The following is a 12,326-nucleotide window of genomic DNA, read 5'->3' on the forward strand; positions in this document are numbered from 1 at the left end:
TGCATGAGACTCTAAACTAGATCCTTTAGATCCCTTCCTCTCCCCCCCCCCCCCCCCCAATATCTCGTGGTGGTGAGGGAAATAGATCCTGGGATTTGTATGTGCATGTGGTAACTATTAACCCAGTGCACTCAGTGCCTCGGGATCAGTGAACTGGTCTGTTCTAGCCTATGCCTATACCTCCTGGAAACATGTACGACTTCCCATGGAACTAATTCACCCTTTCAGAAAATTGACTGTGAATTCAAAGACTGAGTAAGAATCCAGTAATTCAAAATCATAAGGATCTGAGCAGAAGCTGGTTGTGTGGGTGAGGCAGGAGGCTTTCTTTGATGTCTTTCCATCTTCCCTGCCTGGATGTGTCTGGCACCGAACACGCTGTCTATGCCACACTTCAATCTCTTTTTCCAGCCCTGGAAGTCACTATTACTTGCCTGCTCACGCCCGCCTGGCCAGCGGCTGCTGCATAAGAGGAAGCCCCTAAGGCTGCTGATAGTGCATCCTGCCTTCTCCTCTGCCAGCGAGGAGGATGGGGAAGGAAGGCACTAAACTGACATCCTTCCTTGTGTGCTGTAGCTTTAGCCAGCTCTACAGCAATGACTAAGAGTTTTTTGTGCTTCTTATCAAATCCAGTTTGCAATTTCAGTTTGGGCACTCGGCTCCTACCACCAAAACTTGTCCTGTTCTATGCTGTGAAGTGAAAGGTCAGGGTTGCAGCTCTAGCCAAAAACAGCACATGAGACAGGAAATAGCCGGAAAACCAGATTTTTATTTTTATTTTTTATTTTTATTTTTTGTAAAAAGTTAATGTAATCTTTCATTGTGAGAAGAGTAGTGAAATATTTGTAATACTATTTGATACATGTTCACAGAGTGGGACAGTATTTTTATAAGGGGGTGAAGAAGGTGAGAGGAGAGAGAGAAATGTTTAATATTTATAAAAAGCATATACAGTGAGTAGGTTCAATTCTTTTTATCTATCTGCTTGCATGAAAATCAGTTCTGTGAATGTGTGCTCTAATGGGAGGTGAGAGAAGCACAATCCATATGTCTCAATATTACAAAACAAATGCCTGTGATGAAATTGATTTTATACAACTCTTCTTAATGTTATTTGGTGGTGGGTTGCTAGAAAGAAAATTGGAAACAATTGTGGCATATGCCTAATTTATTATGTTATTGATTTCTGAGGGATTACAGACATTTGCTCTTTATTGGCATACTCCCTCAGAGAGCTCATTCTTTTCCCAGTCTAATTATTTTCCTATGCACTCCATCTCTTGTTCTCCACCTGTAATGGAGCATGCTTAGTCCATTGAGGAGGTTCTTGTCTTGACATGGAGAGACAACGTTTTTCCCCTCATGGAATATACTACTTGGAAGTAAATAATTTATGGAAACAGTTCAGTTTCAATGATGTAATTATGGGCCGAGGCTCCTGCCAGCCTGTCTATGAAGCTCCTAAGTAGAGTGGTGGTGGTATGAAATGGATCCTGAGCTGGAGGTCACAGCTTCCATACACAATGCAGACCTCTGCTGGTTTTACAAACCATCAAACCTAAACCCTTCCCAACGTTTTAAAGAAATAAAACATAAAAATTGAGCTTATGACCAGTTATTCTACAGCACTACAAAGCGCTAACCTACAGGCCACCAGAGCAATGGTTGCTTGAATGGCCAGAGGCTTCAGAGCAAGACCTGAAGTCTCCACCTGAGGGAAACGTTCCCTTTCAGTTTTGTTTTATGTGTAGATTAGAGCTTCACTGCAAACCTTCATTTCAATCTTTCTGCTATCTGTCCTGTCCTGGTTGTAATAGCAGTAGTGATTTTTTTATTTTTTTTAATAATAATATATATTGGACAGTAGAAGACAGCTAAGCAGGTGCAGTACTACACAGTAACTGGTGGGCTTCTCATGAATTTGTTCTCCATGCTTGCAAAGAACATCATGAATATAATTCTGTTAACAATGGCAGAGCGGGGATGTTTTGATGGGAAAACTTTGAACTGATTCATTCTTATTCTGGAAGCAAGAGAAAAGAGATTTGATTGATACAAAAAAGAGTCCTGAATGCAGAAAGTAGATGTAGAATACACCTCCGCTTGGAGGATACGTTGGATACGTTATTTGGTGGTTTACATGTTTTTCTGAGTTTTCTTCTAGTCTAATACTCTTTCTCCTTGCATAATGTTTATATTCAAAATAATCCTTTCTAACACTGGCTTACACTGTTTGTTTGTACAGGCACCTAGTGTTGAGAAAGTTACACTCAGATTTCTACATTTTTCCATAATTCCATAACAGCAAGGTGTGCCACTTGACCTGCAAAAAGCCACAAAACCTCTCAAAGGGAAGCAACCTGCTTACCCCAGCCAGCACGTACCGGCTATGACATGCCCTACCCTGCTGTCTTTGCTAACGACAGTTCTGTCTCAGTTTGGTCTTCCCTTATGTTATGAGCTTTGTTATAGAGGGGGATATTTTAAGAAATAAGCCTTCCCAAATAACATCACTTCCCAGCATTCCTAGCAGGGCTGAGTGGGAAAGGACAACCAGGAGCCAACACAAATATAATTTGAAAGGATGGGACTCACAAAGGACTGAAATAAATATCAGTCCCTAACAACACTTAAAAACTACATTCTGTGCAATCATATTTTTCTGGTACTTCATTTTAAGTACCATTTCTAAAGGTAAAACTTCTACCTTTAGTCTAAGTTAACTAACTTTGGCTTTTTATTTCAGTAATGTGTATATTTTAAAAAAAGGAAATATTGTTAGTTTAGTTAAAATGATCATCTAGTTGCAATTGTCTGTTTTCATCCTCCAAATGAGTAGTGTAAGGCTCGAGCTTTTTAATTTCTCCCACTTTACACAGTAGATGAGCAAAACTAATTTTAGAGGTAATTAAGAAAGGAGTAAGGCCTCAGACTGAAGTTATAGCATTCAGGGCCATAGCACTCACCAGGAAACACACATGGATGTATAGCCAGTGAGGGGAGATACAAGTACGAGTTAAGACTATGGATCCTGGTCTTGGTTCATCCTGTTAAAGTGACGTGGCAATAAATAACGCCCCCAAATGAGTGACTGTTACTCACCAAGTTGTTCATCCTTTTTCCATGTTCTACCTGTCCTTTGGGAAGAGAAGTCTACTTAAGCTAAAGCCAAGAACTTGCTTGCATTTCAATATCTAAACCACTTCTAGGTTCTGCTGACTAACTTGGCTTTGTTTAAAGAAACCAAGCAAACAAACATGGAGAAAGTTAGCTTTGTGCTTTGTACCATTGCCCAGAGTTGAGTGTGCATGTAACCAATATCCATAATTAAATGATAAAGGAAATGCTGCATGCAGTATTAGTTGGTGCATGGTAGTTTTCATGCAAAATCAAAGTCTACAGTAAGTATGTCTGTAGCTTTTTCCTTTTTTTTTTTTTTTTTTGGAAGCTCAAAATGTTGGGTTAGGTTTTTCTTTTTGAAAGTAATTGTCTGTTTCATTCTGCAGTTCCACTGCTTTTTATACTGAAAAGGTTTTAACCTTCTCAGCTGAACACAAAAGCATTTCATTAACAAATTCTCTTACAATAGCCAAAGTAAATGTAAATCACTTTATCCTGATTTTTTTTTTTCCTTTTGCTAATGGTTGTAAGCCATAATACTCACATGCTTAATAAAATGAACTAGGGCATGTGAGTGAATGCAGTTTCCTAAAATACTGCTCAAGTATGAAATGTGTTTAATAGTCTTCTCTCACTAGGAAGAAGATGAGAGGATTAATAGTGTTTAAACTTGAAAATGACACTTGATTTCCATGTTGTACTAATTGAATGCTGAGGCTTCAATCATAGTGAAGCAAACAAATCTGAGAAATCATTTGAGCACGCATGGATGTGCAATTTCTTACATCTGCAGGCTGCAGAATATAGTTATATATACAAAAGGATTTAGATGTATCAGTACATACATTCAACTACTTATAAGAACGTACTTACCTTGTATAAGTGCCTGAGCAGCCACAGCCTAGTACATGGGTCCTGCTCTGGGTGGGTCTAGTGGATGCCTCTGTTCTGAGTGACTTCTACTCCTCAATAAGCATCTGCAAGCAAGTCATTATTTAAACTGTGAACGATGCTGGCAAGAAGGAGACCCTGCTCCCATCCTGGGGACCTGAAAACCGTATTCAATTCGCAGTGACTTTTGGGGCAGTAGTTCTTCATTTACAGATTAAGGATTATACTTCCCTGTGACTGTGAAATGTTCAGATTCTCCAGGCATTGCAGTTAGCCAGCTTTTCAAGCCGAAATCCTGCCCCTTTGGGTCTTAGACAGTGGTAGGCAGATTGTAAAATTGATGCTAAACTGAGCATTGTGGTTGAGGCTTTAGCAGCCTTTCTAATCTGTTTTTGTTTACTGTTGTTTAAATCCTATGTAAAGTAGCTCCAGCTGCTGACGTGTACTTCTGCAGAAGGAATTAAGAATGGAGACCTACTTTCAGCTTGCCTTTTCCTACAAAAAATTAAATCAGTAAAATTTTACACAAAGTAAAATAACGAGTGGTGTTAGTGTAATGATGGATACATAAACATATTGTTACTATACATACTATTTCATATTAAGAATTAGCAACCTATATTTACATAAATGATTTCAGACAAAATGTTAGATCTATTTCTTTTGTACTCTGTCAACAGCAATTCAGAACAGAAAGAGCACCTGCCCCGGTAAGCTTACCATGCTACAGGGGACTGCAGGGAAGCCTGGGATGTAAACATCTCTGCTACTAAACTCAGTGCCCAGGCTTCTTAAGGCTTCTCATTTTGCCTTCTCACTTGAAAATTGTTTACCAGGCCTAAAGTTGTAAGGCAAACAGTATTTGTGATATTTATGTTTAATCAAACTGTTTCACTAAGAATTTAATACATGGTGATATTCAAAAACACTGTGCTTATGACAAAGAATAATTATTCTGTTCTCACCTCTTTTTTTTTTTTTTTTTTTTTTTTTTTTTTACACCAAAACTGCATTTCTGATCCATATACTTTTGCATAAGCAAATTAGAAATGGTTATTTTAAAATCTGTAGCATCACTTTCTTCATAGGCACATATCCCAAAATACTGATGATATTTATTAGATACAGTTATCTAGAGGAATGCATAGCATCATATTCAGTGTTGTGGCTAACAGAATAATCTTTACAGACTTATTCAAATTGTTGCCCTTCTCTTTGCAGGTCACTAAGGAAACAGGCAGGAGTTCACACCTGACCTACATTATAGTGATGTCCATTTTTACGGAGGAGGACTCATTTGCACCATCTTTGAAGACATCAGTTCCTGCCAGTGGTTCAAAGTAACAGTGACCTGACCTGACATGTCTTCATTCCTGCAAGCTAAGTAATTTTTTTTTTAATTGGTTATCTTAGTCCTATTTATTTTTTCCTAGCTTTACAGATTATTCCTGTTCTGTTTCCAGTTAGTGTAAACTTATCTACATTATTAGTACAATGTTCTTATCAGATATGGCTACTTACATTCTAAGAATGACAGAAGCCACGTTAAACATAAAATAGAATTTCCAGATGTTCTTCAAGTGTGCGATGAGTCTTCTAGGAAATTGGATCAGTTATAATTCTAGAAGCGTAATTAAATTTGGCTTTCTTGGTTGTGTTTTTTGTTGTTGGGGTGATGGTTGTTCATTTATTTATTTATTACATACCACTGGAACAGAAAAGAGGAAGAGTATTCGGTTAAAAAAAATAACTACAGGCTCCCTCTAATACATCATAATTATTTTCATTTAGATCAGCTATTAATAAGTTGTGGGTCATTTCCAGTGTGATTCAAAAGAGAAGTCATTGTTAAGAAATGAGGTGGTAGGTGAAGGATCAGAAGTGGCATAATCTTATTTACTATACTCACTATCATAAAAAACACATGAAAAAGTTTCACTGGGAAGTATACTTGTATTCTTCTCTGGGAAACCTTTGTTCCATTCCCAGTTGTTGTCTAAACCTACATTTAGAAGTAAATCTGTGCCACATCATCTGGGTACATGTTTGCCATTCTAAATAATCATGCCACTCATCTTTAAGATCAATGAGCAACTGTATAATGCTGCTCTGTGGGCAAGCCCTAGATAGATAATGCTCCCACAGGTAGTGACTTGATAAATGTAGTTAAGTTTGAGAATTAGCTAGGTGATGCAGTACTCTTTCTAAAGACAGGCAACTGAACAGAGGAACTCACTTCTTTGATCTTTCTTGTCAGATGGCACAAGTCTTCCTTGCTACCCTTTAAAAATGAGAGGGTTTAGCCAGTATATACCTTGTTCTTGCCTCTACAGTTCAGTTAAAAGAGAAAAGAAAAAAACAAAACAAAAACACTGACATGGCACTGAATTTAGTGTAGCAAATACATACTCATACTATCATGCTTCTCAGCTAGCCCATGAGTACAAGAAAATACATAAGTGAAGAGTAGCAACAATGGCAAGACAGACATGATAACAAATCTGGGAGGAATAAAAGCACACTGGAGAATGAGTGTTCACTGGAAATTTGAAGATCAAGTGTTGGCAACAGCCTGTATGCCTCAATTCATAATAAAGTTGTCAAATTCTATAAGGCTAAGGTTTAGCATTGCATCTAGACACCCTTCCTCCCCCTGGTCCTCTCTCTTCCCCTCCCCTCTCAAACCAACAGAAGTTGGAAATGTCAGCCATTTATTGCTTTTTGAATGATTATCAGATTCCTTTAGACCATTTGTCGCTGTTCACATCCAGATAACTTCTGCAGAAGATGTAAACCTATCTTATTCTTCTGGTCACAGATTTAAAACAAACAAACAAACCTGAAATAAATAGTATAAAAGTCAAATAGTACATAGCTGATTTAAGGAGCAAGTCTGAGCAATTATTTCCTGAAAATAAGGCTTCATTTTTGTAAAGTGGCTAGTCTAGCTTCCACTGCACAACAGTCACAGAGATTACGTTTCCTGTGTGGCCCATTACTGAGGCTGGATTTGATAAGGTAGCTAGTAATAAGTCTCCTGTGTGTAGGAGAGGATTTATGTAGGATTTTCTCCATCAAAATCTTACCGTACTGGCACACCCTGAACTATAAGTTACAGTGCACTTGAGTCCTGACATTGTAATGCATAGAGCAGGACACTTTGCTGTAAATTGGATTCTCTAGGAATGGAAAAAATGGAGAAATCCAGCAATGTTTCATTATGGAAAGCACTCAAATGTGAGAAGTCTAGCCAAACGGGGAAGGGATTCTTTTCCAACTCCTGCTGTTGAGGCCAACTCAATATCATTACTTTGCCTTGCTCAGTAAAGGGTCATTTATTTTTGCCATTTTAATAAGACTATCTAGCTATCGACTTCATTTTACTATTTCAGGCGCTTTTCTGAATACAGAGTGGAACTAACAGTCCCTTTATCCTGCTACCTTTTTGACACAGTATTTGAACTGCTGTCAAGAGTTTGGGAGTACAATTTGCAGAGAAGGCATGGAAGAAAAAGAGAGCAGTACGTGCTGCCTACCTCCATGAAGCAGTTCCAGGGCTGCACCGTCTGACACCACACTCAGGTAACAAGGTGTCTCAGGAAAAAACAGTTGAGCAAGCCATTGGAGCTTTTTTACTTAAACTAGTGAAGATCAATACTTTGTACAAAAAAAACCAAAAACCCTCATGCTCTAGTACTACTATAATGCATTTTCAGTTTCTTGTTTTCTAATCAGCCTCACACTGCCCTGTTTTTCCACATATAAGGATGTGTTACTGTGCCTAATGGAACTCCACACAGTTCTTCATCCCTCATTCATGAACTAGGCCTCATTAGATTGACTAGTTCATATTTTATAGTTACATCTAAATTGACTTTTTTTTGCAAACTGTTCACAGTTTGCAAAAAATGGACAGGAGTCCATTTTTGATTCATATTCACCCATCTCTATATAAACTCCTTAGGGATTCCCTGTTTACAAAAAAGAAAAAAAAAAATCCTCTCTGAAAAGCTGCTGCAAGGAATTTGTTTGTGCATATAAAAAAAACTTGTTTGCTGAAAATCCATTACCTGAAAGTAATTTATTTTACTTGAATAAATAAAAGAATTAACAGCCTTCCATGCTGCTGATTACATGGTTATACCATCATGAAATTGAGACCAATCCTCAGTTCCTTACTATTTCACCTAGTCATATTTGTACAAATGGACTTTGGGGTTAGATGATCTTTAATGTTCCTTCCAATCCAAGCCATTCTTTGATTCTATTCTATGATTTGCTAATGCTTTAGAAGCCTAGCTTTCTTACTTCTTGGTCCAATTCACATCTCCAAGTAGCATTTCTAGATGGTCAGAGGCATTATGTTCTTTGTTGTTGTTGTTTGTTTTTCTAAAGCATACGTTATCTAAGTGTAAATAGGAACTGAAGCTCCTATTCGTAAATGGATCACTCTGTAGTACACTAGTACTCTGTTGCTTATTAAACTCTTTGAACTTTGGAGGAAGGGAAGTGTTCTGTCCTTTTAAACCCAAGCTTTACCCCCCTTCTTCTTTCCTTACATATGCTGCTTTCTATTATTTTCTCTCCCGTTTTCCTGAAGTGTGATACAAGTACATAATTTCTGGTATTGACAGACTGGTTTGAACTGTCTTCCATGTCTTATTCTTGGCATCATATCTTAATACTTCAGTATATTGTGTAACTACTACTTTTGATATCTGCATTATTCATCTCTCTTGTTCCAGTACCACTTGTTCTAATCCACCAGGAGCTTGTAGCACCCTTCAGAAGTGCTCTCTTTCAGCACAGGATGTTGGATGGTACTCACAGTTTTCTGGGAGACTCTCTGATCATTCAGTCCATTCTCTTCTGGTGGGCTTTGGCTTTTGGATCACAGATGCTCACTTCATTCCTCAAACGTTTAGTCCCTGAACATAACAATAACAATTCATTAAAACAAATACTCCATTAGAGTACTGGTTGCCTAAGAGTCCTGGTTGCCTACAGCCGTAGGTTAATGAGAGTCTTTCGAACAGGTGAGTCCTGCAAATAAATGAAGAATATGTGTCTCAAAAGGTTCCAGTTCTGGTCCAACTGAATAGCGAGCATGTTACTGGTACATTGTGAGATAATGTAATAGTTATAGTATGATTATTTATTTATTTATTTATTTATTTTAAAAAAAGGTTATAAATAAGAAATACCATTTACAAAAATGGTATTTCTTAATGGAACTTTGCTAAATAGCAAAGCTCATAAACATGAAATTAATCATCTTTAAGAAAATAGTACTAGCCAACCAAATTGCTGTGGGTTGGAACTTTAACATGTGCATATGCAGTTTGCTTTGGGAAATTGAATGCATAGCTCTCTCAGCCTGAACAAGATGTTCTACAAAAAGACGAGAAATGGAGGAAGAGAGAGCAGTAAGCTCCTCATTTTGGCTCTTTGGCTTTCTTTTTTTTTTTTTTTTTTTTTTTCCCAATAGAAAAAAAGTACCTAGGTTACACAGATGATGCATATGAGCTACATTAATATGTAACATCTCAAATGATGCTTACCTAGATTGAATGCTTTCAGATTTAACAGGGAATTCGTATTCTTTTTCTATCTACCAGAAGTGCGAGAGAAACAAAGTTGGAATCGTGAGAAACTTTGAACAGGTCATGCCTGTTGAGCTCTGAATGAAGCAGTGAGTGCACCAAGAGCTCATTTCTGGATTTAAGTATCTACCTTTTCTTATGGAGACAGAGATCTCACACAGCAGGTGGAGTACAAATTAATGAACATCATCTTAGTGGAAATCAATATGAATAGTATGCATATTTTTAGTAGAAGGCTATGCACTTTCTTTTAAGTGGAGCTCTGAACTGCTGGTTTAGTTACTTTTTGTTGTTGTTTTTTTTTTTTTTCTTTTGATAGGCTACTAATTATTTCTCACATTTCGTAGTCATTCTGAGTTTTGCACAAGTAGTAACAAAAAGAACAGCTGTTGTCCTTAAACTGTACTTCCTTAGATAATATTTATAAAACTGAAAAACAAACCTAATCTCAATGAATAAATGACACAAATGGTAATTCTGACACCTTAAGGTCAAACAGAACATAAAGGCCCAGAGACCCCTTTTCACCATTTGTTAATTGTCATTCCTTATGCTTATTTCTTATGCTTTATTTTGCACAGCAGTTTGCGTACAGAAGGACAACACATCTAGTTGGGTGGGGAATGCTTTCTAGTCTTTTTTCAGCTGGACAAGATAACCATTCCTGAACAATTTTAAAGTACACTGAAAATCATTAACACTGCAGAGTGTGGATTCAATAGGTTCACTAGTAACATACCAATAATCAGAACTCTTTTCTTACTATGTAGGTATCTTAACTTCATACCAATCTAAAATTAAAAACAAGCAAACAACACTTCCATCACTCAAGAAAAGCAACTTTTCTTCTCAAGATAGAAAAAATTATCAGGTGAAGGAGACAAGATACCTAATTTAGCCAATAGTTAAATTATTGATCTCAGGAGATAGTGTATTTAACTCTGGATTCTCAACAGGGGATGAAGGGTTGTGCTTGTTTTTTTGCTGTTTTGTTCACTCTCCACGCTGATGAAGAAAAGAATCAAGATGAGCTCAGCCTTCTGTAAGGAAAGTTGTCACTATGGTAAGTAATCCCACCACTGAAGCCACCAGTCTGATGTCCATTTTCATGAATACTGAAAAGAAAGGATAAGATCTATTTCCTCCTTCAGTCCTGTTAATCCAGGCAAGATAGCCTTTACTGTGAGGACATTAAAGTCTACAAAATAGCAGCTGAGACACAATTTGGAAGGTTTAATTTTTTTGTGCCCCAAGAATTATAAATATTAACACATTTTTTGGATCTAGCCTTGGTTATGACATTCTGAGATTTTTGTCTAATAAGGGATTTTTCATTCATTGGGAGTGTCTTTACTCTGTTATTAAATGTGTTCAATTTCATAGGTAATTGCAATAGTAGGAATTTGGATCGAAAACGTGAATGAAAATACTTGTTAAAATATTGTTTGCTTAAAAGAAAAGTAAAATGCAAGACTTAGATGCCTAATGTGAGAGTGAAATGGAATTTAGGTGTTTGAATACAAAACTGAAATTTTTCAAAAACCTTAATAACTGTGCTTTATCCTGGAACCTGAACTACTGCAGTCCTTAGCTCTCCCCTTCAAAGTTCTTGTCTGAATTCTGGCCTTTGAATGTTCCCACATGCATCTCATTTTGCTAAGGACTGGATTTCCCAATTGAGGGGGAAAAAGAACAGATGGTAAATTGTGAATTATATAGCATGTAGATATTGAAGTTCAAGGCAGTAAAACCAGCAGAGATGTAAAAACAGTAACTAATCTTCTATGTGTTTAAGCAACCAGAAGTCAACACACACCTGTATTTTTACTAGCAGAGTGAAAATGATGACTAAAATTATTCCGTAATTGTGCACTGCCAAAAACATTGATATACTTTGCTACACACCTTTTTGATTATCCCACATATGATTTGGGATTCACAAATAAGTTTTCCCTGAATCTAAAGCACTGAAAGTTTGATTTGGTGCCTGTGGTCAGACCATAGATAATGTTGTGCAAGAATCAGGCTGAGGGAGGATATTGTTATATTGTTTCTGCTTTTGACACAGTGTCTTTACAACAGTGAATGTTAGATGTATACAGTCTGAGAAAAAACAAGTATTGCAAACACAGTGGTGAATTGTCATCCAGAACCAGCAGTACTGAAAGTTCTAGTTTTCAATTCCTGCTCTCAACACTAAATATATTACTTCAGCTACTGTTTAAACTAAGATGCTGACATAGTTTGGGATATAGGAATCAGAGACAGCTATTCTCCATTCCAGGCAGATGACAACCACTAAGCTAGTAAACTGTCACATACCTCCTGATGATCTCTCTTGGGTTTACTGATCAACGATTTTTTTCCAACCTGCAGGCTGGTGCAGCTTCCACAGGAGTAAAAAGGGGCTGAATTCCTACTTTCCAGGACAGCTTGTAGTCTTCTGATTCCATCACTCTTCAGGTTTGGGAGAAAATTTTCTCACCTGCTGGACAGGCAGCCTAAGCAGAAGGCAGTTAGTTAAAGAACAGATTTTAATTCTTCCTTCAGAAATAAGTTTGAGAATAATTTACAAAAAGAGTGTTCTAGATTGTGGATTCTAAGTGAAAAGAGATGCCTAGAGAATGCCAAAAAAGATAGCAAGAGAACAGAAGGATTAGATGCAAAGAAATAATGGGGACAGTTTACTAACTGACTGTATTGAAAACTAAA

The 12,326-nt window shown here is 37.2% G+C and overlaps 2 long non-coding RNA genes across 15 annotated transcripts in view; one reads left to right on the plus strand and one right to left on the minus strand.

Moving 5' to 3' along the window:
• LOC106016056 (uncharacterized) overlaps positions 1 to 12,326 on the plus strand; it is a 48,916-nt gene that overhangs the window by 28,675 nt on the left and 7,915 nt on the right. The window contains exons 2-7 of one of the 4 annotated variants that reach the window (XR_005265841.2): positions 5,233 to 5,395; positions 7,466 to 7,593; positions 9,630 to 9,778; positions 10,385 to 10,485; positions 10,571 to 10,677; positions 11,991 to 12,130. This is a non-coding gene — a long non-coding RNA (uncharacterized lncRNA). Of the gene's footprint in view, positions 1 to 5,232; positions 5,396 to 7,465; positions 7,594 to 9,629; positions 9,779 to 10,384; positions 10,678 to 11,990; positions 12,131 to 12,326 lie in introns of those variants that run through there. The other 3 variants (XR_011809049.1, XR_002400640.4, XR_001188485.5) reach the window with 3 other exon arrangements.
• LOC106016054 (uncharacterized) overlaps positions 1 to 12,326 on the minus strand; it is a 270,464-nt gene that overhangs the window by 12,244 nt on the left and 245,894 nt on the right. Inside the window, exons 8-12 of one of the 11 annotated variants that reach the window (XR_011809048.1) lie at positions 11,937 to 12,115; positions 8,840 to 8,939; positions 3,994 to 5,719; positions 3,103 to 3,132; positions 85 to 2,023 (exon numbers count right to left, since the gene is read on the minus strand). This is a non-coding gene — a long non-coding RNA (uncharacterized lncRNA). Of the gene's footprint in view, positions 1 to 83; positions 5,720 to 8,839; positions 8,940 to 11,936; positions 12,116 to 12,326 lie in introns of those variants that run through there. The other 10 variants (XR_011809046.1, XR_003496984.3, XR_003496985.3 and 7 more) reach the window with 10 other exon arrangements.

The sequence above is a fragment of the Anas platyrhynchos genome, chromosome 4, assembly GCF_047663525.1.
Source record: "Anas platyrhynchos isolate ZD024472 breed Pekin duck chromosome 4, IASCAAS_PekinDuck_T2T, whole genome shotgun sequence".
Lineage (NCBI taxonomy): Eukaryota > Metazoa > Chordata > Aves > Anseriformes > Anatidae > Anas > Anas platyrhynchos.